This window comes from Macaca mulatta, chromosome 9 (genome assembly GCF_049350105.2).
Source record: "Macaca mulatta isolate MMU2019108-1 chromosome 9, T2T-MMU8v2.0, whole genome shotgun sequence".
Lineage (NCBI taxonomy): Eukaryota > Metazoa > Chordata > Mammalia > Primates > Cercopithecidae > Macaca > Macaca mulatta.
In genome coordinates this window covers 131,069,774-131,091,457 of record NC_133414.1, presented here as the reverse complement: position 1 = coordinate 131,091,457, position 21,684 = coordinate 131,069,774, and the positions used below count along the sequence as shown (strand labels likewise).

The 21,684-nt window shown below is 44.1% G+C and overlaps 1 long non-coding RNA gene across 1 annotated transcript in view; it reads left to right on the top strand.

The window, feature by feature from the left end:
* The window catches only part of LOC144331356 (uncharacterized), a 30,832-nt gene that overhangs the window by 8,081 nt on the left and 1,067 nt on the right, over positions 1-21,684 (top strand). The gene's annotated exons all lie outside the window — the stretch shown is intronic.

The following is a 21,684-nucleotide window of genomic DNA, read 5'->3' as shown; positions in this document are numbered from 1 at the left end:
AGTCTCCTGTTTGAGCTGATTTGATTTGGGATTCTGTTCCTTGAGTCTGAAGGAGACTTGAGTGGGAGAACCTCCGTGACTCCCCACAGTCCTCTTCTGCTCGAGTTAGTAACTCATGCATCTACTTCTGTGTGACACTGTTGCTCCTTGCTGCTGCCTTCCTCAGCAGGACTGCCTGCCCCTCTTCGAGCCCACAGCTCTGACGCCATAGGTGGTAGTTAGTGAAGGGTGACTGAGTGAACCAGAGGAGATGTGTGTGGATATAGCCACCTTGAGACCCTTTCTGCAGCTGCTGACACTTCTGCTCAAGGACAGGCTGGGTCTTAACTTACCTGCAAGGAGGCTTTTTTTAAAAACAAAACAAAACAAAACAGGCTGGGTGTGGTGGCTCACACCTGTAATCCCAGTCCTTTGGGAGGCCAAGGCAGGCGGATCACCTGAGGTCAGGAGACCAGCCTGGCCAACATGGTGAAAGCATATCTCTACTAAAAATACAGAAAAAGGCCGGGCGCGGTGGCTCAAGCCTGTAATCCCAGCACTTTGGGAGGCCAAGACGGGCGGATCACGAGGTCAGGAGATCGAGACCATCCTGGCTAACACGGTGAAACCCCGTCTCTACTGAAAAATACGAAAAACTAGCCGGGCGAGGTGGCGGGTGCCTGTAGTCCCAGCTACTCGGGAGGCTGAGGCAGGAGAATGGCGTGAACCCGGGAGGCAGAGCTTGCAGTGAGCTGAGATCCAGTCACTGCACTCCAGCCTGGGCGGCAGAGCGAGACTCCGTCTCAAAAAAAAAAAAAAAAAATAAAATAAAAATAAAAAAAATAAAAATAAAAATACAGAAAAAAGCTGGGCATTGAGGTGCACCCCTGTAATCCCAGCTACTTGTGAGGCTGAGGCAGGAGAATTGCTTGAATCCAGGAGGTGGAGATTGCACCACTGCACTCCAGCCTGAGCGACAGAGCGAGACTCTGTCTCAAAAACAAACAAACAACGCTACCCCCCCCAAACCAAACACACACACACACACACACACACACACACACACACACACACACACACACACACACACACACACACACACACACACACACACACACACACACACACACACACACACACACACACACACACACACACAGAGATCTAGTACTACTGGCCGGCATTCCTACTTTAGGAATGAGGCTGGCCTTGAGCAGTGCCTTGGAGATTGGCTTCTGACCTGCCACGGCTTAGAGCACAGACAAAGCTGATTCTGGGTGAATGAGAAAGCCCCAAGCCATAGCATTGACACCTGTTGGCATTCAGGGCATGTCTTGGCCTCCTGGAGGGCAGCCAGGAGCTGGCCAGGAGGTCTGAAGCAGGTCCGCTGGTGGAAATGGGGCAGTGTCATGGACAGGTTTGTTTGGAAAGGAATCTTGACCACGCACAACTTCAGCTCCCGAGGAAAAGTTCAGATCTATTTAGTGTGATGCAATCCTGGGACATAGGCACTGTTTTCAGTGTAGCTGCCAGATAAAAGTTATGATTTTTTTTTGTTTTTTTTTTTAGACGAGTCTCACTCTGTCGCCAGGCTGGAGTGCAGTGGTGTAATCTCGGCTCACTGCAACCTCTGCCTCCTGGATTCAAGCGATTTTCCTGCCTCAGCCTCCCAAGTAGTTGGGATTACATGTGCTCACCACCATGCCCAACTAATATTTGTATTTTTAGTAGAGATGGGGTTTCACCATATTGGCCAGGCTGGTCTTGAACTCCTGACCTTGTGATCCACCCGCCTTGGCCTCCCAAAGTGCTGGGATTACAGGTGTGAGCCGCCATGCCCGGCCATGATGGGTTTTTTAAAGAAAATGGAATCAAATGATCAATATATTTCGAGGTCTGCAACTTGTAGAAAGCTTGGCGGACAGTCGAAGAAATGTTTCTATAATAAATTAGAAAGTGTTTGCTTTTTTCCTCTAGCTAATCTTTCATGATAAATTTGATCACAGTAGGGTGGGATTAAAAAAAATAATTCTTCCCTGAAACATTACATCTGCTGGTCTCAAATTGCCAGAAAAGTACCTTAATAAATATGAAATTGATGAAGGTAAAATGTTAATGCTACAATTTGCTTATATTTTATTTGGATTTGTGGAAATCATCCTCTCTTCCTTACATTGGCCTCCAAGTAAATACCATGATTGTGAATTAGGTGTTCAGTAAGCCGACATATGCTGGTTTTTAGCAGAAGTGTGGCCAGTAGGGAAAGCAAATCCATATCTAAAGATTCTATTCCAATTAGAAAAGTTTTGCCCCTCCCATGATTGAAATGATACAATGTCATCAACTTGCCACTGGATCAATGAGAAAGCCCCAAGCCATAGCATTGACACCTGTTGGCAAGCTGGTTCCCCTGGGGAAGGGTGACATATCTGTAGCCAGGTGGCCTTAAGGAGTGGAAGAACATGTTCTACATGAGCCCATGTAGAGCCTCTATCCATGATGCCATGGCCACTTTGCTTGGTGTTGGTTCAGAGCCAGTGTTTAGTAATCCCTCAAAAGTCTAGTTATTTCCTCTTCTCCAGTGCATAGTAACCTGGCCGATGGTTGCAGGTCTCGCTGGGAAGGCTGTATTGGAATGTAGCTGAGCTCTTTCTCAAGGGGACAGGGTAGATAGTATTATCCAAACATGGCTGCATTAAATGTAGCCCATCTCACATGCTCTAGTTGTGTGTGATGTTGAGACTCCTCCATTGAGATGTGGGGTCTACATCTCTTTATTGAAATATGAGCTGTCACTTCTAAAAAACAGAACTTAGAAGAAGTGATGCTGCTTGGAATTTGAAACTAGGCACTAAAAGGTGATTTAGATTTAGTTTTCATCTGTTCTCTCTCTCTCTCTCTCTCTCTCTCTCTCTCTCTCTCTCTCTCTCTCTCCCTCTCTCTCTCTCTCTCTCTCTCCCTCCCCCCCTCCCTCTCCCTCCCTCTCCCTCTCCCTCTCCTTCTCCCTCTCCCTCTCCCTCTCCCTCTCTCCCTTCACCATTGTGCCTTGGAATCCTGAGCCAACATATAAGAAGTCTGGCTATGCTGACGCTGCCATCCTGGACAGACCACAAGTGAGGGCCACATAAACACAGAGAGAGGTGGTAGAAGGGTCCCAGCTGTTCTAGTCCCCAGCTCTTTCAGTCCTTTAAGCTTCAAACCCCAGACATCTGGATAAGCCTTCAGAGGATTCCAGCCCCCAGCCTGAGTTGTTCCAGCTGAGGCCAAGTAGCACAGAGATGACTTGTTCCCATGAAGCCCTGCCCCAAATGCGGATTTATAAGCAGAAAAAATGGTGGTGTTTTAAGCCACTAAATTCTGATGTAGTTTGTTACATTGCATTATTTATAGAGGCTTTGGGCCCGTGGACTAGCTCAAGTCTGGGAATGGTTGATGTCGGTTCAGAGCCAGTGTTCGATAATTTCTAAAAAGTCTAGTTATTTCCTCTTGTCCAATGCACAGTAACCTGGCCAATGGCTGCAGGTCATGTTGGGAAAGGTATATTGGAATGTAGCTGAGTTCTTTCTCAAGGGGCAGGGTAGGCTGTATTATCCAAACATGGCTGCATTAAATCCAATCCATTTCACATGCTCTAGTTATGATGTGATATTGAGACTCCTTCCTCAAGACTCTTTGACTTTGACTACTGGGCTAATTCAAGTCAAACTTCTGATCTACAACTTGTCTGTTTATATGAACCTAGTGAGTAGTGGGTTGCCCATTTCTTTCAGTTCTAAGGGAAAACATGATCTTTCAGCCTATAACATAGATGTAGTCTTGTCAAACCATTAACACTTTGGTTCTGTTGCTCATTACGGAAATCATGCCAGCCTGGCTTCTGGTGGTTCTGTGCCATCCCTGGGCTTCTGCTTCTCTGGGATTTCATTTTTCCTGTTGAATTCAGGGAACCCAGTTTCACACCATTGTCATTCCTGGTCTACTGAAAATGACCACGTGGAGATCTTCAAGGGTGTGGTGTAACCCCACCAAAGTATTTCTCAAAGCCTGGGTGAAGGGAGTGGCCTCTGGATGCTTCCAGGGGACATAGTTGGAGGGCAGGTGAGAAGTCTCACACAGTAAACACACTCCAGTATTCCAATACCCTGAGCCTTTGGATATAGTTCTCTAGGGTACAACAAGGAAGTTTTATCACCTCAAACTCATTCGATATAGACACATTTGGGTCTATGATTTAAGATCCAAGAATCAAGCCAATAAGAACTGGAAGCCTTCTGTCTATGACACCTTTCAGTATAGAGTCTGAGTTAAGGTGTGTGATAGAGAACTTCCTACGCTGAGATATTAATGTAAAATATAGGCCCTCTGGGGCCCTTTGTAGAAGCAAATATAAGACTGTCAACAGTAATTCTTTCACAGTTCAGGGCCCATGGGACTGCTGAAGATGAGCTCAGAGTCCAGAATCACAAGGGACATGAAGAATCACCAGGAGGAAGAGATCAGACGTAGGACAAGGATTCTAAGAACCTGGGGCCATTTGAATTTACTAAAGAGAGAGAGAAGAAAAATGGAAAAGAAACAATGAGGGAAAAAAGGGTACCATAATAAAAGAAAAAACAGATTTGTAAAATAACCAAATTTAATTTAATTTCTAGAAAAACAGTCATTGAAATGAAGCCGTTCATCCTTCTGTAAGAGATAGCTTAAAACAAGGAAATGAAGACACTCAGTAGATAGGTTAAATAGCAGGTTAGTGATGAGATTCTCCCAAATGCAATCCATAATGATAAAAAAAGAGTATAAAAGAGAGGTTAAGAGATATGGAAGATATGATGAGAAAGTCCAACATGCATCTAATAGGTATTCCAGGAAGCATAGCATGGGAGAAGTAATATTTTAATTATTTTTTGAGACAGAGTCTTCATCTGTTGCCTAGGCTGGAGTGCAGTGGTGTGATCTCAGCTCACTGCAACCTCTGCCTCCTGGGTTCAAGCGATTCTCCTGCCTCAGCCTCCCAAGTAGCTGGGATTAACAGGCATGCGCCATCACACCCGGCTAATTTTTGTGTTTTTAGTAGAGACGGGGTTTCACCGTGTTGGCCAGGCTGGTCTTGAACTCCTGAGGTCAAATGATCTGCTCACCTCAGCCTCTCAAAGTGCTGGGATTACAGGCGTGAGCCACTGTGCCAGGCAGAGAAGTAATATTTAAAGAGATCATGGCTGAGAGTTTTCTAGAATTGATGAAAGATATGAATCTTCATACTGAAAGTGGAGAAAAGAGAGTGTTTTACCTCTGAAAGTAAAAACAAGTAAATCTACACTTATATACAAGGAGTAAAATTACAGAAAACCAAAAACAACGATGAATCTTAAAAGCAACCAGACATAAATGAATTACCTACAAAATAACAATGATCTGGCTCACAGCACGCTTAGTAACAATAGAGGCCAGAAGACAATGGAACTATATAATAAACGTGCCGCTGCAAATAATTGTTAATCAAAAGTTCTGTAGCTAGCTACGAGTGAGGGTGAAAAAAAAGACATGTTCTGACAAAGTCCAAGAGACTGTAGCACTCACAGATCCTTGCTGAAAGTATCACTAAAGGATGCATTCCATTAAGATATAATTTAAGCCTAGAAGGAAAAAAATAGGACGTAAGAAGTAACTGTGAGACAATAATTTGGTAATTAAATCTAAATAAGCATGGAGTATATAAAAAACAGTGGTTAAATAGCAGCCCGTTTTGGGAATTCAAAAGTACTAGACCACAACAACTTGGAAAACGGTGGTGGAAATTTGAGGAAAGATCCTAAAGTCTTTGTGTCATTGATGTGACACTGTGTAACTTGGAATCTTGTTACATATTTATTAAAATGATAGAAACTAGCTAAAGTCATTTAAGTATTTGAAGTCAGTAGAAAAAGAATCTTTTAAATAACCCCGAATTCAGGACAAACAACTATTGTTGGAAAAAAACCCAAAATACCCAATAACAAACCATAATAAACCGAATAGAAATCAGAAAGGAGAAGGCCGGGCGCGGTGGCTCAAGCCTGTAATCCCAGCACTTTGGGAGGCCGAGATGGGCGGATCACGAGGTCAGGAGATCGAGACCATCCTGGCTGACACTGTGAAACCCCGTCTCTACTAAAAACTACAAAAAAACTAGCCGGGCGAGGTGGCGGGCGCCTGTAGTCCCAGCTACTCAGGAGGCTGAGGCAGGAGAATGGCGTGAACCCGGGAGGCGGAGCTTGCAGTGAGCTGAGATCCGGCCACTGCACTCCAGCCTGGGTGGCAGAGCGAGACTCCGTCTCAAAAAAAAAAAAAAAAAAAGAAATCAGAAAGGAGAAAAAAGAAGCAAAGAAAAAGCAAAGTAAAAAGAAAAAAAAATAGGATGCTGGAAGGAAATCTGAAGTCTTCAGTTATCACAATACATGTAAGTGGATAGTGCTTACCGTTTAAAGAACAGAAATTCTCAGACTGGATTAAAAACCCTATCAGTGCATACCTGTGGTCCCAGTTACTTGGGAGGCTGAGGCAGGAGAATCCCTTGAGCTCAGGAAATCAAGGCTGCGGTGAGATGTGATCATGCTACTCCCCTCCAGTCTTGGCGACAGTGAGACCCTGTCTCAAAAAACAAAACCAACAAACACCCCCAAACACCAAACCAGCCCTACCAACACTAACAACACCACCCCCACCACCAAGTCGAATCTGGCTTTGTGCTATTAACAGTGGCACACCTGTAAGACAAGGGCACTGAAAGTTTGAAAGAAACGGAAAGCGTATATCCAACAACTTCTGACCAAAAGAGAGCTAGTGTTGGCCGGGCGCAGTGGCTCACACTTGTAATCCCAGCACTTTGGGAGGCCGAGGCAGGTGGATCACAAGGCCAGGAGTTCAAGACCAGCCTGGCCAAGATGGTGAAAACCTTGTCTCTACTAAAAATACAAAAAAATTAGCTGGGCATGGTGACAGGTGCCTGTAATCCCAGTTACTTGGGAGGCTGAGGCAGAAAATTGCTTGAACCCAGGAGGTGGAGGTTGCAGTGAGCTGAGATCGCACCACTGTGCTCCAGCCTGGGCAATAGAGCGAGACTCTGTCTCAAAAAAAAAAAAAAAAAGAAAGGAAAGCCAGTGTAGCAATATTATCATCAGACACAATGCATGAGAAAGAGACCTTACATCATGTAAAAGGAACAATTCACCAGGAAGATTCACCTGGATTTGGATCTCTCCCTGCATTTGTTTCAAATATTTATAGCAAATAGAAGAAGAAATGGGAAGATTTGCATTCTTAGTGGGAGATTTTGACATGGTCTTCTTGAAAATGAGACCTGTAATAAGGAAACAAATTAGCATAGATATAGAAGTTTTAAAAACCATCTTTATCAATCTCAGTCAGATACATACATAGAGAACCCTAGCCCTGTATTTGTCACTTAAATTATATATATATATATATATAATATATATATATTATATATATATATATATATATATAGTGGAGTATATGTGGAAATTAAAAAAAATTGATTATTTACTAGCTCAAAGCAAGTCTCAATAAATACCAAAGAACTACTATATACAGAACACAGTCTTAAACCACAATCCAATAAAACTACAAATCAATCAATAGCAAAAAGCCAAAAAGAAGGATGATTATGCTCAGTATTTCTCAACCACACTCACATCGTGGGCAAGGGCATGGGACCCAGACTGACAGTCACCACTGTGGGCAGATACCCTCTGTTATTCCTGGGATAAACCACCCCTTCCTGGGCAGGTGACAGGGTCCAAGGATGGAAAGTGTGTCGTAAGCATGACCCAGCTGGTGTCCTTGAGGCTGGTTCTGGTGGCAGCAGCACCTGGAGTGCTGGACAAAGTGGAGATGTCACTTCTGGGCTCTCCTCTTTGGCTTTTCCCTGAACTCCCTGCATACTCCAGATTCCCTTCTGGATGGAAACCCATCTTCAGGCTAGAAGCAGCCTCCGCTCTGAGGGCTATGGGGACAGCCTGTTTTGACCTTTGCTTGTCTGTGGCCTGCACCCCATTGGGCCTTTTAGGGTCAGTGCTGAGGGAGCATCTCACTCTGTGGTGGCTTTAGGGCAGCTTTGGGTTTGGCCATTTGGTTTGGTCCAATGCTGGACCCCCAGGCAGAGGAAGAGAGGCAGTGGGTCATATGGAGAATGGTCTGAGATTCAAGCAACCTGAGTTCTGGTCTCAGCCCTTCCCTAAGATGCTCCATGGCCTCAAACAAGTCACCACTGCCCCATGCCCCAGTGCATACCCTTTACCAAGCTACTCATTACCTCAGAGGCAAGTTAGGACTCTGGGGGCCTTATCCAGGACTCTGGGTTACCAGGGACAGAAACCCATCTCAGACTGGCTCACACAAAAAGGGAATTGATTGGCTGATGAAACTGGGAAGCTCAAGAGTGGCACTGGCTTCAGTCTGGCAGGATCCAGAGCCTCAAACAAGCCCATTATTAGGACTTTGTCCCTGTCTCCATCTGCCAGCACTGCCGTGTTCTGCGCTAGCTTCTGCTGAGGCTCATACTCTCCACTCTCAGCAGGAATGGCATCTGCAGATCCAGGCTTTCATCCAATCAGCTTTGAGGCACCAGTACAGATCCAGGCTTCCATCCAATCAGGTTTGAGGCCCCAGTGCAGATCCAGGCTTCCATCCCATCAGCTTTGGGGCCCCAGTGCAGATCCAGGCTTCTATCCAATCAGCTTTGAGGCCCCAGTGCAGATCCAGGCTTCCATCCAATCAGGTTTGAGGCCCCAGTGCAGATCCAGGCTTCCATCCCATCAGCTTTGGGGCCCCAGTACAGATCCAGGCTTCCATCCAATCAGCTTCGAGGCCCCAGTTCAGATCCAGGCTTCAATCCAATCGGCTTTGGAGCCCCAGTGGAAAGATAATGCCTCTTTTCTGACAGTTTCAGTAAACATCCCAGGGTTGAATTTCACTGGCCTGTCAGGTCATGTACCCATCCCTGAACCAATCACTGTGGCAGAGGATTGGAACCCTCTGACTGTCCAGAGCATGGTCGTGAGCTCATCCCAGGAGTGGAGGGAAGCAGTTTCCCAAGAAGTACAGGATATTAGAGAAGCAGCAGGCAGCAGCCTGGGGCAGGGCAGGTGGTTCCTGGGCATCTGACCTGAATGCGGAATAAATTTGGATCCTAACTTGCTTACACTTGGAGGAGGCACATGAGTACACAATGAACTATAATACCAGGCAAATCATTTCAAAGCCTGTGATGGCAGCTCACATAATACTGTTGAAATGCAAAGGAAGCAATGATTAACTGCTACTGGGGGTTAGGGAGGGCTCCTCAGAGGAGGTGACATGTCTTCTGGCTTGCATCTCTCTCTTTACTTTCTGCCTGCACTCATGGGTGGCCAAGCCCTGTGGGTGACTCAGGGCTGAGCCTGGGAGCAGGACCTCAGCCTCCACTCCACCTGAGGAAAAATGTCAAGCATCGGCTGCAGCAGCTGTGAATCTGATTATTGGGAACTGAATGGCTTCTAAGGACTCCTGGAGGAGCCTGGCTTTGCACATCTAAATATGGAAATTTAATAACCATACTTGATATAACTCTTTATCTGCACCACTCCAGAGAGAAAATTAGTCTTGGTATTTGCAGTTTTACAGACATTAGGGGGCTGGTGCCAAAACATTGGTTCATGAGTTTGAGGGTCTGAGGTGACAGAAGATGCTTCATTGTTTGGTTGATTGTTGATAGAATCACAGAACGTGTGAGTTGGGAGCCTTAGGTGGGATTTAGGTCAGGGATCTTCACATGGGGTCTATAGGCTCCTAAATTACAGGTAAAATTGTGCTTCCGTGTGTGTGTGTTCATGTTCCCTAGAAAGAGTGTTGATTGCTTTCATCAGATTCATAAAGGGATTTGTGACCACCAAAACACTAAGAACCCAGAGCTGGGGCCAAGACCCTCAATTGGGGGTGGAGATAAATGGATCCCGAGGAGAAGGTATGCCCGAGAGCACCTCAGGTCATTGTCCAAAGTGGTGCCCAACCTCAGGTGTCCACATTCTGGGCTGGGGAGGTCTTCCTTTGAGCCAGGGTTCCCTGGCCTGACCGAGCATCAGAACCCCCTGGGGGACTAGCCAGCCACCACCTGATTTCCTGGGCTGGCTCCAGACCTGCTGAATCAGGAAATGGGTGAGCCCCAGGATCCTGTATGGCTAACAAGCTCCCTGAGTGGTTCTAATGCTGGTCACCAGAACTGGTGCTGGGACAAAGATCTGGGTCCATCATTCAAGAACATGTTCCAAATGAGTGCAGGATAAAGGAGCCCTCTTCGATAGGGATGGGTAAGTAGGTATTGTGAAAGGAAAATAAATCTCAGGACCCCAAATCACTAAGCCAAGGGAAAAATCAAGCTGAGAACAATGTTAGGCAAACCTGCCTCCCATGTATTCTTAAATAAGATGGCTATACAGATAAAAAGCTACATACCTCCCACATAATTTGCCTACAGAGAAATTCCTTGTGGCCTTAAGATCTTTACCCTAAACCAGTTCTGTTGAATTTCACCCTGGCAATGTAAACTGACAGCTTATCTTCACAGAAAGCCATCTCTCTTCTCACCTGAGACAAATGCATATCTGATTGCTTCCTCTGCTTATGTAAAATGCAGATTCCCTGAGCCGGACTAAACTGTATCCAATGAAAGGCTGATCAAGAAGGCAACCTTTTGTCTCTTATGTACCTGTGACCTGGAAGCTCTCCCGCTTCGAGTTGTCCTGCCTTTCTGGACCAAACCAATGTACATCTTACACATATTAATTGATGTCTCATGTCTCCCTACAATGTATAAAAGCCAGCTATATCCTGAACACCTTGGGCATGTGTCTTCAGAACCTCCTGAGGCTGTATTGTGGGCACGTCCTTAACCTTGGCAAAATTAGCTTTTCAATATTGATTGAGATCTGTCTCAGATATTTTGGATTCACAGTATGTCCTTACAGGCGTTTCCGAGATTACTCTCAGGTTTGGTGAATTGCTAGAAGGACTCATAGGGCTCAACATACAGTCATACCCATGGCTAGGATTTATCACAGCAAACCGATACAAAGAGAAATAGTAAATGGAAAAAATGCTTTGGACAAAACCTGGAGGAAGCGAGGTGCAAGCTTCTAAGCCTCCTCTCCCAGCAGAGTCCATAGGATATGCTTAATTTCTCCAGCATCAGACTGAGGGAGCAGGTGTGAATGTTGTAAACTGGGGAAGCTTGTCTGTGCCTAGGAGTCCAGGGTTTTTATTAAGGGTCAATTTCATAGGCACTTTTTGCCTAGCATGTATCAAATTACCAGACCCTCAGAAGGAAAGCAGATGTCTAGCATAAACCACATTGTACAAACATTTTAACATTCCCTAATTGACAGACTGATTAGCCCGTCTTAACAGTTAGCAAATAGGGAAAATGCTCCCCACATCCGAGTCCCCAGATGCCAGCCCAGGACAGTCTTTCAAGCAGCCCTTTCTAAGGACAGAAGTCTCAGGTCTGCTATGTGGACCTTTTCTGTACAGTGAGGATGCCAGCTCACTTGACCACAATCAGGCAGTATGCCATGAGCACTCTGGAGGGACCACCAAAGGATGGCCAGGTGTATGGACATACCAGTGTCTGCTGCAGACAGGGGACCACAGCAACTATATGTTGTGCAGCTCCTGGAAATCTAGTGTTCCTGTGACATCCACCAAACTGGATTCTCTGCTTTTCGATGTCACCAGCCTCCCACTTAAAAGTTCAAGGAGATGTATTTGTGTGACCAATCCCAGATCATTTTTTTGCTTCTACAGTGGGGGTTGGGCTCTGTCTCCCAGCAAGGCTCATAGATGAGTGTATTAGTTTTCTAGGGATCTCCTAGCAAGGTACCCCAGACTGGGTGACTTAAACAACCGAAATCACTTTCCCCACAATTCCAAAATCACGGTGTGGGCAGGGTTGGTTTCTTTTGAGGCCTCTCTTCTTAGCTTGTAGGTTGCCGTCTTCCCTCCCTGTGTGTCTGTCTTAATCCTTCATCTCCTTCTTCTTTTTTTCCATTTAAAAAATTGTAGTGGAATACAAATAACAAATTTTAACATTTCAACCATTTTTAAGGATACAATTGTATCAATGTATTAATTTGGCATTATGGCAAAAACTGCAATTACTTTTGCATCTACTATTACATACCTTCATAATGATGTGCAAATATCATTATCATCTACCACCAGAACTCTTCATGCTGTAAAACTGAAACTCTATACCCATTAAACACTAACTCTCTATTCTCCTTTCTCCAGCACTCTCTGAGCCCTATGTTTTCTTCTAAGTATCTATAGTTTTAGGTCTTACATTTAGGTGTTTGATTTATTTTTGAGTTAATTTTTAGGTAAGGGTCCAATTTCATTCTTCTGCTTGTGGATATTCAGATTTCCCAGCACCATTTGTTGAATAAACTGTCATTTTGCCATGGAATAGTTTTGGCATCTTTGTCAAAAATCAATAAATCCAGCTGGTCAGGGTGGCCCATGCCTGTAATCCCGGAACTTTGGGAGGCTGAGGTGGGTGGATCACCTAAGGTCAGGAGTTTGAGACCAGCCTGGATAACATGAGAAAATCCTGTTTCTACTAAAAATACAAAAATTAGCCAGGCATGGTGGTGGGCTCCTGTAACCCCAGCTACTCAGGAGGCTGAGGCACGAGAATCGCTTGAACCCAGGAGACGGAGGTTGCAGTGAGCCGAGATCTCGCCACTGTACTCCAACCTAGGCGACAAGAGTGAAGCTCTGTTTCCAAAAAGAAAAAAAAATTAATAAACCCCATGTGAGGGTTTATTATTTCTGGGCTCTGTTTCATTGGTCTTTATGTTATCTTTATGCCAGTTCCACGCTGGTTTGATTACCATAGGTTTGTAGTAAGTTTTGAAATCAGGAAGTATGAGTTTTCCAGCTTTGCTGTTCTTTTTCAAGATGGTTTTGGCTATTCATGGTCCCTTGAGATTCCATGTGAATTTTAGGATGGGGTTTTCTGTTTCTTTGAAAAACATCGTCGGGATTTTGTTAGGGATTGCATTGAATCTGTAGATTGCTTTGGATAGTACTGACATCTTAGTAGTAGTAAGTTTCCCAATCCATGAATGTGGGATGTGTTTCCATTTATTTATGTCTTCTTTATTTTATTTATTCACTTATTTTTTTGCTTTTTTGAGACACGGTCTCACTCTGTTGCCCAGCCTGGAGTGCAGTGGTGCAATCAGGACTCACTGCAGCCTTAACCTCCAGGGCTCAAGGAATCCTCCCACCTTAGCCTCCTGAGTAGCTGAGACTACAGGTGTGTGCCACCACATCTGTCGCATTTTTGTATATATATATTTTTTGTAAAGATGGGGTTTTGTGGGGGAAAGGAAGAGAGATCAGACTGTTACTGTGTCTATATAGAAAGAAGTAGACATAAGAGACTCCATTTTGTTCTATATTTGAGATGCTGTTAATCTGTGACCCTATCCCCAACCTTGTCCTTGCAAGAGACATGTGCTGTGGTGACTCCAGGTTTAACGGATTTTGGGCTGTGCAGGGTGTGCTTTGTTAAACAAGTGCCTGAAGGCAGTATGCTTGTGAAAAGTTATCACCATTCTCTTAATCTCAAGTACCCAGGGACACATACACTGCCAAAGGTCGCAGGGACCTCTGCCTAGGAAAGCTAGGTATTGTCCGAGGTTTCTCCCCATGTGATAGTCTGAAATATGGCCTCGTGGGAAGGAAAGACCTGATTGTCCCCCAGCCTGACACCTGTGAAGGGTCTGTGCTGAGGAGGACTAGTATAAGAGGAAAGAAGGCCTCTTGGCAGCTGCGATAGAGAAAAGCATCTGTCTCCTGCCCGTCCCTGGGCAATGGAACATCTCGGTGTAAAACCTGATTGTATGTTCTGTTTACTGAGAAAGGAGAAAACCGCCTTAGGGCTGAAGGTGGGACGTGCTAGCAGCAATACTGCTCTTTATGCACTAAAAAGGTTTATGGAGATGTTTGCATATGCATATCAAGGCACAGCACTTTTCCTTAAACTGATTCATGTCACAGAGATCTTTATTCATATGTCTTACTGCTGACCTTCTCCCTACGATGATCCTATTATCCTGCCACTTTCCTTTTTCTAAGATGGTAAAGATAATGATCAATAAATACTGAGGGAACTCAGAGACCGGTGCCCGGCGTGGGTCCTCTGTATGCAGAGCGCCGGTCCCCTGGGCCCACTTTTTCTTTCTCTATACTTTGTCTCTGTGTCTCATTTCTTTTCTCAAGTCTCTCGTTCCACCTAATGAGAAACGCCCACAGGTGTGGAGGGGCAGGCCACCCCTTCAGAGTTTCACTATGTTTCCCAGACTGGTCTTGAACATCTGGGCTCAAGTGATCCTCTCACCTCAGCCTCCCAAAGTGTTGGGATTATAGACATGAGCCCCCATGCCCAGCCTATGTCTTCTTTATTTCAACAATGTTTTGTAGTTTTCTTTCTACAAATCTTTCAACCCCCTTGGTTAATTCCTAAGTTTTCTATCCATTTTGTTACTGCTGTAAATGGAATTGTTTTTGTAATTTCCATTTCAGATTGTGCATTGTTAGTGTATAGAAATGCAACTAGTTTTTGTGTGTTGATTTTGTATCTTGCTACTTTGCTGAATTCATTTATTAGTTCCAACTATTTTTTTTTGGGGGTGAAATACTTAGGGTTTTCTACATATCAAAATCATATCACCGGTTAACAGAGATAATTTTACTTCTTTTTTTTCCAATTGGATGTTTTTATTTCTTTTTCTTGACAAATTTCTCTCACTAGAACTTCTACTGCTATGTTGAAATGGCAAAAATGGGCATCCTTGCCTTCTTTCTGATCTTATATAAAAAGCTTTTAGTTTTTTACCATTGAGTATGACATTTGTTGTGGGTTTTTCATAATGAGTTTTATTATATTGAGTTTTGTTTTTTTTTTTTAGATGGAGTCTCACTCTGTTGCCCCGGCTGGAGTGCAGTAGTGTACTCTTGGCTCACTGCAGCTTCTGCCTCCCAGGCTCAAACGATTCTCTGGCCTCAGCCTCCTAAGTAGCAAGGATTACAGGCATGTGCCACCATGCCTGGCTAATTTTGTATTTTTGGTAGATATGGGGTTTCACCATGTTGGCCAGGCTGGTCTCGAACCCCTGACCTCAGGTGATCTGCCCACCTCGGCCTCCCAAAGTGCTGGGATTATAGGCGTGAGCCACTGCGCCTGGCCAACTGAAGTATTTTTTTTTTTTTGTATTCCTATTTTGTTGAGTGTGTGTGTGTGTGTTTTTGTTTGTTTGTTCGTTTGTTTGTTTTAAGTCATGAAAGGCTGTTGAATTTTGTTACATGTTTTTTTTTCTGCATCAATTGGGATGATCATGTGATTTTTCCCCCTTCATTCTGTTAATGTTGTATATCACATTGGTCAGTTTTTGTATGTTGAACCATCCTTGTTTGAGGACTAAATCCCACTTGGTTATGGTGTATAAGGCTTTTAATAAGCTGCTGAATTTGGTTTGCTAGTATTTTTTGAGAATGTTTGCATCCATGTTCATAAAGGACATTGGTTTGTAGTTTTCTTTTCTTGTAGTGTCTTTATCTAGCTTTGGTATCGGGGTAATGCTGGCCTCATAGAATGAGTAAAGAAGTGTTCCCTCCTCTTCAATTTCTTGGAAAAGTTTGAGAAGGATTGTTGCCCTTTTTAAATGTTTGATTGAATTTACCAGTGAAGCCATCAGGTCTACCAGGGCTTTTCTTTGTTAGGAGATGTTTTGATTACTGGTTCCCTCCCTCCCTCCCTTCCTCCCTTCCTCCCTCCCTCCTTTCCTCCCTCCCTCCCTCCCTCTCTTCCTCCCTCCCTCCTTCCCTCCCTCCCTCCCTCCCTTCCTCCCTTCCTTCCACAGTCTCACTGTGTAGCCTAGGCTGGAGTGCAGTGGTACGATTTCGGCTCATTGCAACCTCCTCTGCTTCCTGGGTTCAAAGCAATTCTCCCACTTCAGCCTCCCAAGTAGCTGGGACTATAGGCATGCAACACTATGCCTGGCTAATTTTTGTATTTTTTGGTAGAGATGAGGTTTTGCTATGTGGGCTGGGCTGGTCCTGAACTCCTGGTCTCCTGTAATCCATCTGCCTGGGCCTCCCAGAGTGTTGGATTAAAGGCATGAACTACCGTGCTCAGCCTAGATTTTCTATTTCTGAAAATAGAAATTTAGTATTGGTTTTTGTGTTTCTAGGAATTTGTCCATTTTCTCTAAATTATCTAATTTTGGGGTATACAATTGTTTATAGTACCCGCTTATAACCTTTTCATTTCTGTAAAATTTGTGGTAATGTTTTCACTTTCATTTCCGATTTTAGTAATTTGAGTCTTCTGTTTTTTCTTAGTCCATCTATCTAAAGGCTTGTCAATTTTGTTGATCTTTCCAAAGAGCCAAATTTTGTTCTATTGATTTTTGTTACTTAAGGATGGACTTCTGTCATTTTTCTATTACTTTTTGATATGACATAGCTTTTTTAATCTCTCATTTCCTGTATGATAGTTTTATTTTGTGTTTAATTTTTTTGTAGTGAAATGTTTAAATTCCTTTCTCATTTCTTTTTGTGCATTTATTTATTTATTTATTTTGAGACAGGGTCTCACTCTGTTGCCCAGGCTGGAGGGTAGTGGCATAATGGCTAACTGCAGCCTTGACCTCCTGGGGTCAAGCAATCCTCCCACCTCAGCCTCCCAAGTGACTGGGACCACAGGTGCATGCCACCATGCCCAGCTAATTTTTGTACTCTTTTTTTTTTTTTTTTTTTTTAAATAGAGACAGGGTTTTGCTATGTTGCCCAGGCTGTCTCAAATTCCTGGGCTCCAGCAATCCTCCTGCCTCAGCCTCCCAAAGTGCTGGGATTACAGCTGTGAGCCACCACACCTGGCCTTGTGCATACTCTATAGCTATTTTCTTAGTAGTTACCATGGGATTTGATTACATTTAACATCCTAAAATTATAACACTCTAATTTGAATTTATACCTTATTAACTTCAGTAACACACAAACTCTGTTCCTTTACAGTTCTAGCCCCACTCCTTTCAGTTGCTGATGTTACAAATCTACATCTTTATACATTGTGTATCTAAAAATATAAGCCAATGGCTGTTTTAAATCAATTAGATTCTTTTTTTTTTTTTTTTTTTTTTTTGAGACGGAGTCTCGCTCTGTCACCCAGGCTGGAGTGCAGTGGCCGGATCTCAGCTCACTGAAAGCTCCGCCTCCCGAGTCCACGCCATTCTCCTGCCTCAGCCTCCCGAGTAGCTGGGACTACAGGCGCCCGCCACCTCGCCCGGCTAGTTTTTTTGTATTTTTTAGTAGAGACGGGGTTTCACCGGGTTAGCCAGGATGGTCTCGATCTCCTGACCTCGTGATCCGCCCGTCTCGGCCTCCCAAAGTGCAAGGATTACAGGCTTGAGCCACCGCGCCCGGCCCATTAGATTCTTAAATTATGTAGATAATAAAATGTAGGGCTACCAACCAAAGTTATAATAATACTAGCTTTTAGACTAATTTTTAAAAATGCAGTATTTACACAAAAATCACGTAAAGAACAGATGAAATTACATATGATTGTTACAATAATATATCTTTTATAATTGCACATATATTTACCTTTATTGAGATCTTTATTTCTTCACATGGCTTCAAGTTACTGTCTAGTGTCCTTTCATTTCACCCTGCAGGATTCCCTTGAGCATTTCTTGCAGGGTAGGCCTAGTGATAACAAAACCACTAGTGGATGCTTTCTTAATTTTTATCTGAGAATGTCTTAATTTCTCTTCACTTAACATTTTTTTCACTTTAAATTACATTTATTTCTTTTGAGTTAACACATAATCATACATATTTACAGAATAGAGAGTAATATTTTGATATATGCGTATGATGTGGAATGATCAAATAAGGGTAATTAGCACATCCATTACCTCAAACATTTATGATTTCTTTGTGTTGTGAACATTCAAAATCCTCTCTTGTATACAACAAATTATAGTTAACCATTTTCACCCTACAGTGCTGTAGAACATCAGAACTCATTCCTTCTATCTAGCTGTAATTTTGTATCCATTGACTAAAGTCTCCATATCCTTCCCTCCTCCTCCTCTTCCTAGCCTCTAATAACCACAATTTTTCTCTATTCACCCTTTCTCCTTAACTTTTGAAGGACAATTTTGCTGAATATAGAATTCTTGATTGACAGTTTGGTTTTTTTTTTCTTTTAGCACCTTGAATATATTGGCCCACTGCCTTCTGGCCTCCAAAGTTTCCTATGAGAAACATGCTGATAATCATATTGAGAAGCTCCCCTATGTGACCAGCCACTTATCTCTTCCAAAATTCTTTCTTCTTCTTCTTCCTCTTTTTTTTTTTTTTTTTTTTTTTGAGACAGGGTCTTACTTGGTTGCCCAGGCTGGAGTGCAGTGGCATGATCTCAGCTCACTGCAGCCTTGACCTCCCGAGCTCAAGCGATCCTCCCACTTCAGCCTTCCAAGTAGCTGGGACTACAGGTGCACACCACCACAGCCAGCTAATTTTTGTATTTTTTGTAGTGACGAGGTATTGCTGTTTTGCCCAGGCTGCTCAAGCGATCTGCCTACCTTGACCTCCCAAAGTGCTGGGATTACAGGCATGTTCCACAATGCCCAGCTGAAAGTTTGATTGTAATGTGTCTCAGTGTGGGTCTCTTTGAGTTCATCTTACTTGGAGTTTATTGAGCTTCTTGGATGTTTATATTCATGTGTTCATAAAATTTGGGAAGTTTTCAGCCACTATTTCTTCAATTATTCTTTCTTCCTCTTTCTCTATCTCTTCTTCTGATACTCCTACAATGTATATGTTGGTCCATTGTGTCCCAAAAGTCCCTTGGGCTCTGTTCACTTTTCTTTAATGTTTTTCTTTCTGTTCCTTAGACTCAATAATTTCCTTTGTCTTGTCTTCATGTTCATTGATTCTTTTTTCTATCTGCCCAAATAAGGCTTTGAGTATTTCTAGTAAATTGTACATTTCAGTTATGGTACTTTTCAGCTTTGAAATTTCTTTTTGGTTTCTTGTTTTCTATTTCTTTATTGATTTTTCCATTTTGTTTATAGACCATTTCTTATAACTTTTCTACATCTCCTCTAGTTTTTGAGCACCTGTAAGACAGTCATGTTAAAGTCTTTGTCTAGTAGATCTGCTACCAGGTCTTTTTCAGGGCAGTTTCTGTTGAGTCACATTTTTCCTTTGAATGGGTCACACTTTCCTATTTCGTTCTATGCTTTGTGATTTTCTTTTTGTTGTTGAAAACTGGACATTTGAATCTAATAATATAGTAACTCGAAATCAGATTCTCCCCTTCCCCTAGGGTTTGCTGTTTTTTATTTTGTCATTGTTGCTAGGTATTTATTGATTTATTTTCAAAATTACTGTAGGCTGTCTCTGTGCCAAGGATCAGCCTGAGGTGTAAACTTAAGATCTTCTCAGGTTTTTTTTTTTTCTTTTTTTTTTTTTTGAGACAGAGTCTCACTCTGTCGCCCAGGCTGGAATACAGTGGCACGATCTCGGCTTACTGCAAGCTCTGCCTCCCAGGTTCATGCCATTCTCCTGCCTCAGCCTCCCGAGTAGCTGGGACTACAGGCGGCCGCCACCACTCCTGGCTAATTTTTTGTATTTTTAGTAGAGATGGGGTTTCACCTTGTTAGCCAGGATGGTCTCGATCTCCTGACCTCATGATCTGCCTGCTTTAGCCTCCCAAAGTGCTGGGATTACAGGTGTGAGTCAGGTTTTTTTTTTCTGAACCTGTTTCTTTCCTTGGGCATACATGGTCAATTTCTAATTTTCCCTGTATATCCAGTTGCTTTTGAATGTCGTAGTCTTTAATGTATGGCTGCCAAAAGGAAAACAGAAGAAAATTGAAGGGAAGGGGTGAAGGACACTGGCCCTTTAAGTCTCCTGGAAGTCAATTCAGCGTGAGGGAGAGGGGCAACAATGGGGGGAGGTGCAACAATGGCTCCCTGCCCCTTTGCACCGCTGTCATCAGAAGTGGCAATCAGCAATCAGAGCACAGATCCTGGGATTTGGAGGCCAGGGTCAATTTTTGCTTAACCTGGTTCCCACAAGCTATCTGCAGGTTGCTCCCGGAACAAATGTACAGCTGTCTGCCACAGAGCTGGGGTTGGCGGATGGTAGCTGCTGCTGTACTAAAAGCTGAGGTTGGTTGTAATTAACCACAATGCACAGACCAAGCTTTGCCCTGGAAGTTGCAAGCTTCTGGTCACCTTGTATTTAAAATAGGCTCCTCCAGTAGGCTCCTTTCAAGTCCCAAGATAGTTATACAGGACAGATTCTGCCAGTGCAGTTATTGTCTAGGTGGGGGCAGCTTCCTTGTGCTCCCGGCACTGACATCTTCCTGGAAGCCTCCCTCGTTGTCTCTTTTTTTTGTTTTTTTTGATATAGTCTTGCTCTGTCGCCCAGGCTAGAGTGCAGCAACCTCAACCTCCTGGGTTCAAGTGATTCTCGTGTCTCAGCCTCCTGAGTAACTGAAGCTACAGGTGCATGCCACCATGGCTAGCTAATTTTTGTGTTTTTTGTAGAGATGTGGTTTCACCTTGTTGGCCAGGCTGGTCTTGAACTCCTGACTTCAAGTGATCCACCCTCCTTGGCCTCCCAAAGTGCAGGGATTACAGGCGTGAGCCACTGCGCCCAGTCTCATCTTCTATTCTTGTAAGAGCAGCAGTTATATTGGATTGGGGCCTACTGCAATTACCTCATTTAACTTTAATTACCTCTTTACGGCCCCTATCTCCAGATAAAGCCATATCCTGCAGTGTTTTCGGGTAAGGCTTCAACATATGAAATTTGGGCAGATAGAGCGCTCTAGCCAGGGCATCTGGAGACCCAGGGACTACAGAGTCATATGACCTTCCAGGGCCTTCATTTCCTCATCTGCAAAATGGGAGAGGCATTCCCTGGTCTGCCTCCTTCACGGCGTTGGGTACGGATGGGGTAAGGGAAGCAGAGTGGCATTGCTAGGGCCTGACAGGTGTGAGAAGGTTCACACTTCTTCTGGGGAATCTTCTGCAAGAAGGCCAAGATTTTGGGCTGGGACTGCCCCAGGCAGGCTAATCCCATGGGGACCTATACACTGACAACCCTTAGGTTCCTACGCAACATGTATTCAGAGGAGAGTCCCGATGCTGTGCACAGAATGAGTTGGTGGTGGTCCCACTCACACCCCCATCTCACCCACCCTAGACACAAACTGCCCTCTGTGCTTACCGGAGTTTATCCCTTCAAATGGCAAAAACGCACCTTTTGATTTTGAAGGGCAGAGGTTGCCGCCTTCCAGCTGCGGTTTTCATGGTCTGGGGAGCAACCATTCCCATTGTTCACACTGAAGGATGATGATTTGCTTAGAGTGGGAGTCGGGGAGGCGGCCCTGTCCATGCTGCAGCTCCCCGGCCCAGGAGGGAGCCAGAACTCGGGGTACGTTAGGTAAATGAATGAATTTTGATGAGACTGGCCCCATTTTGTCGGGGAGAGAGCCGGGAGCAGAAGGAAAGCAGTGAAAGCCCTTAGCCCCTGGGAGACCTGCCACGGGAGACGTGGGGTACGGGGCTTTCCCAGGGTGTG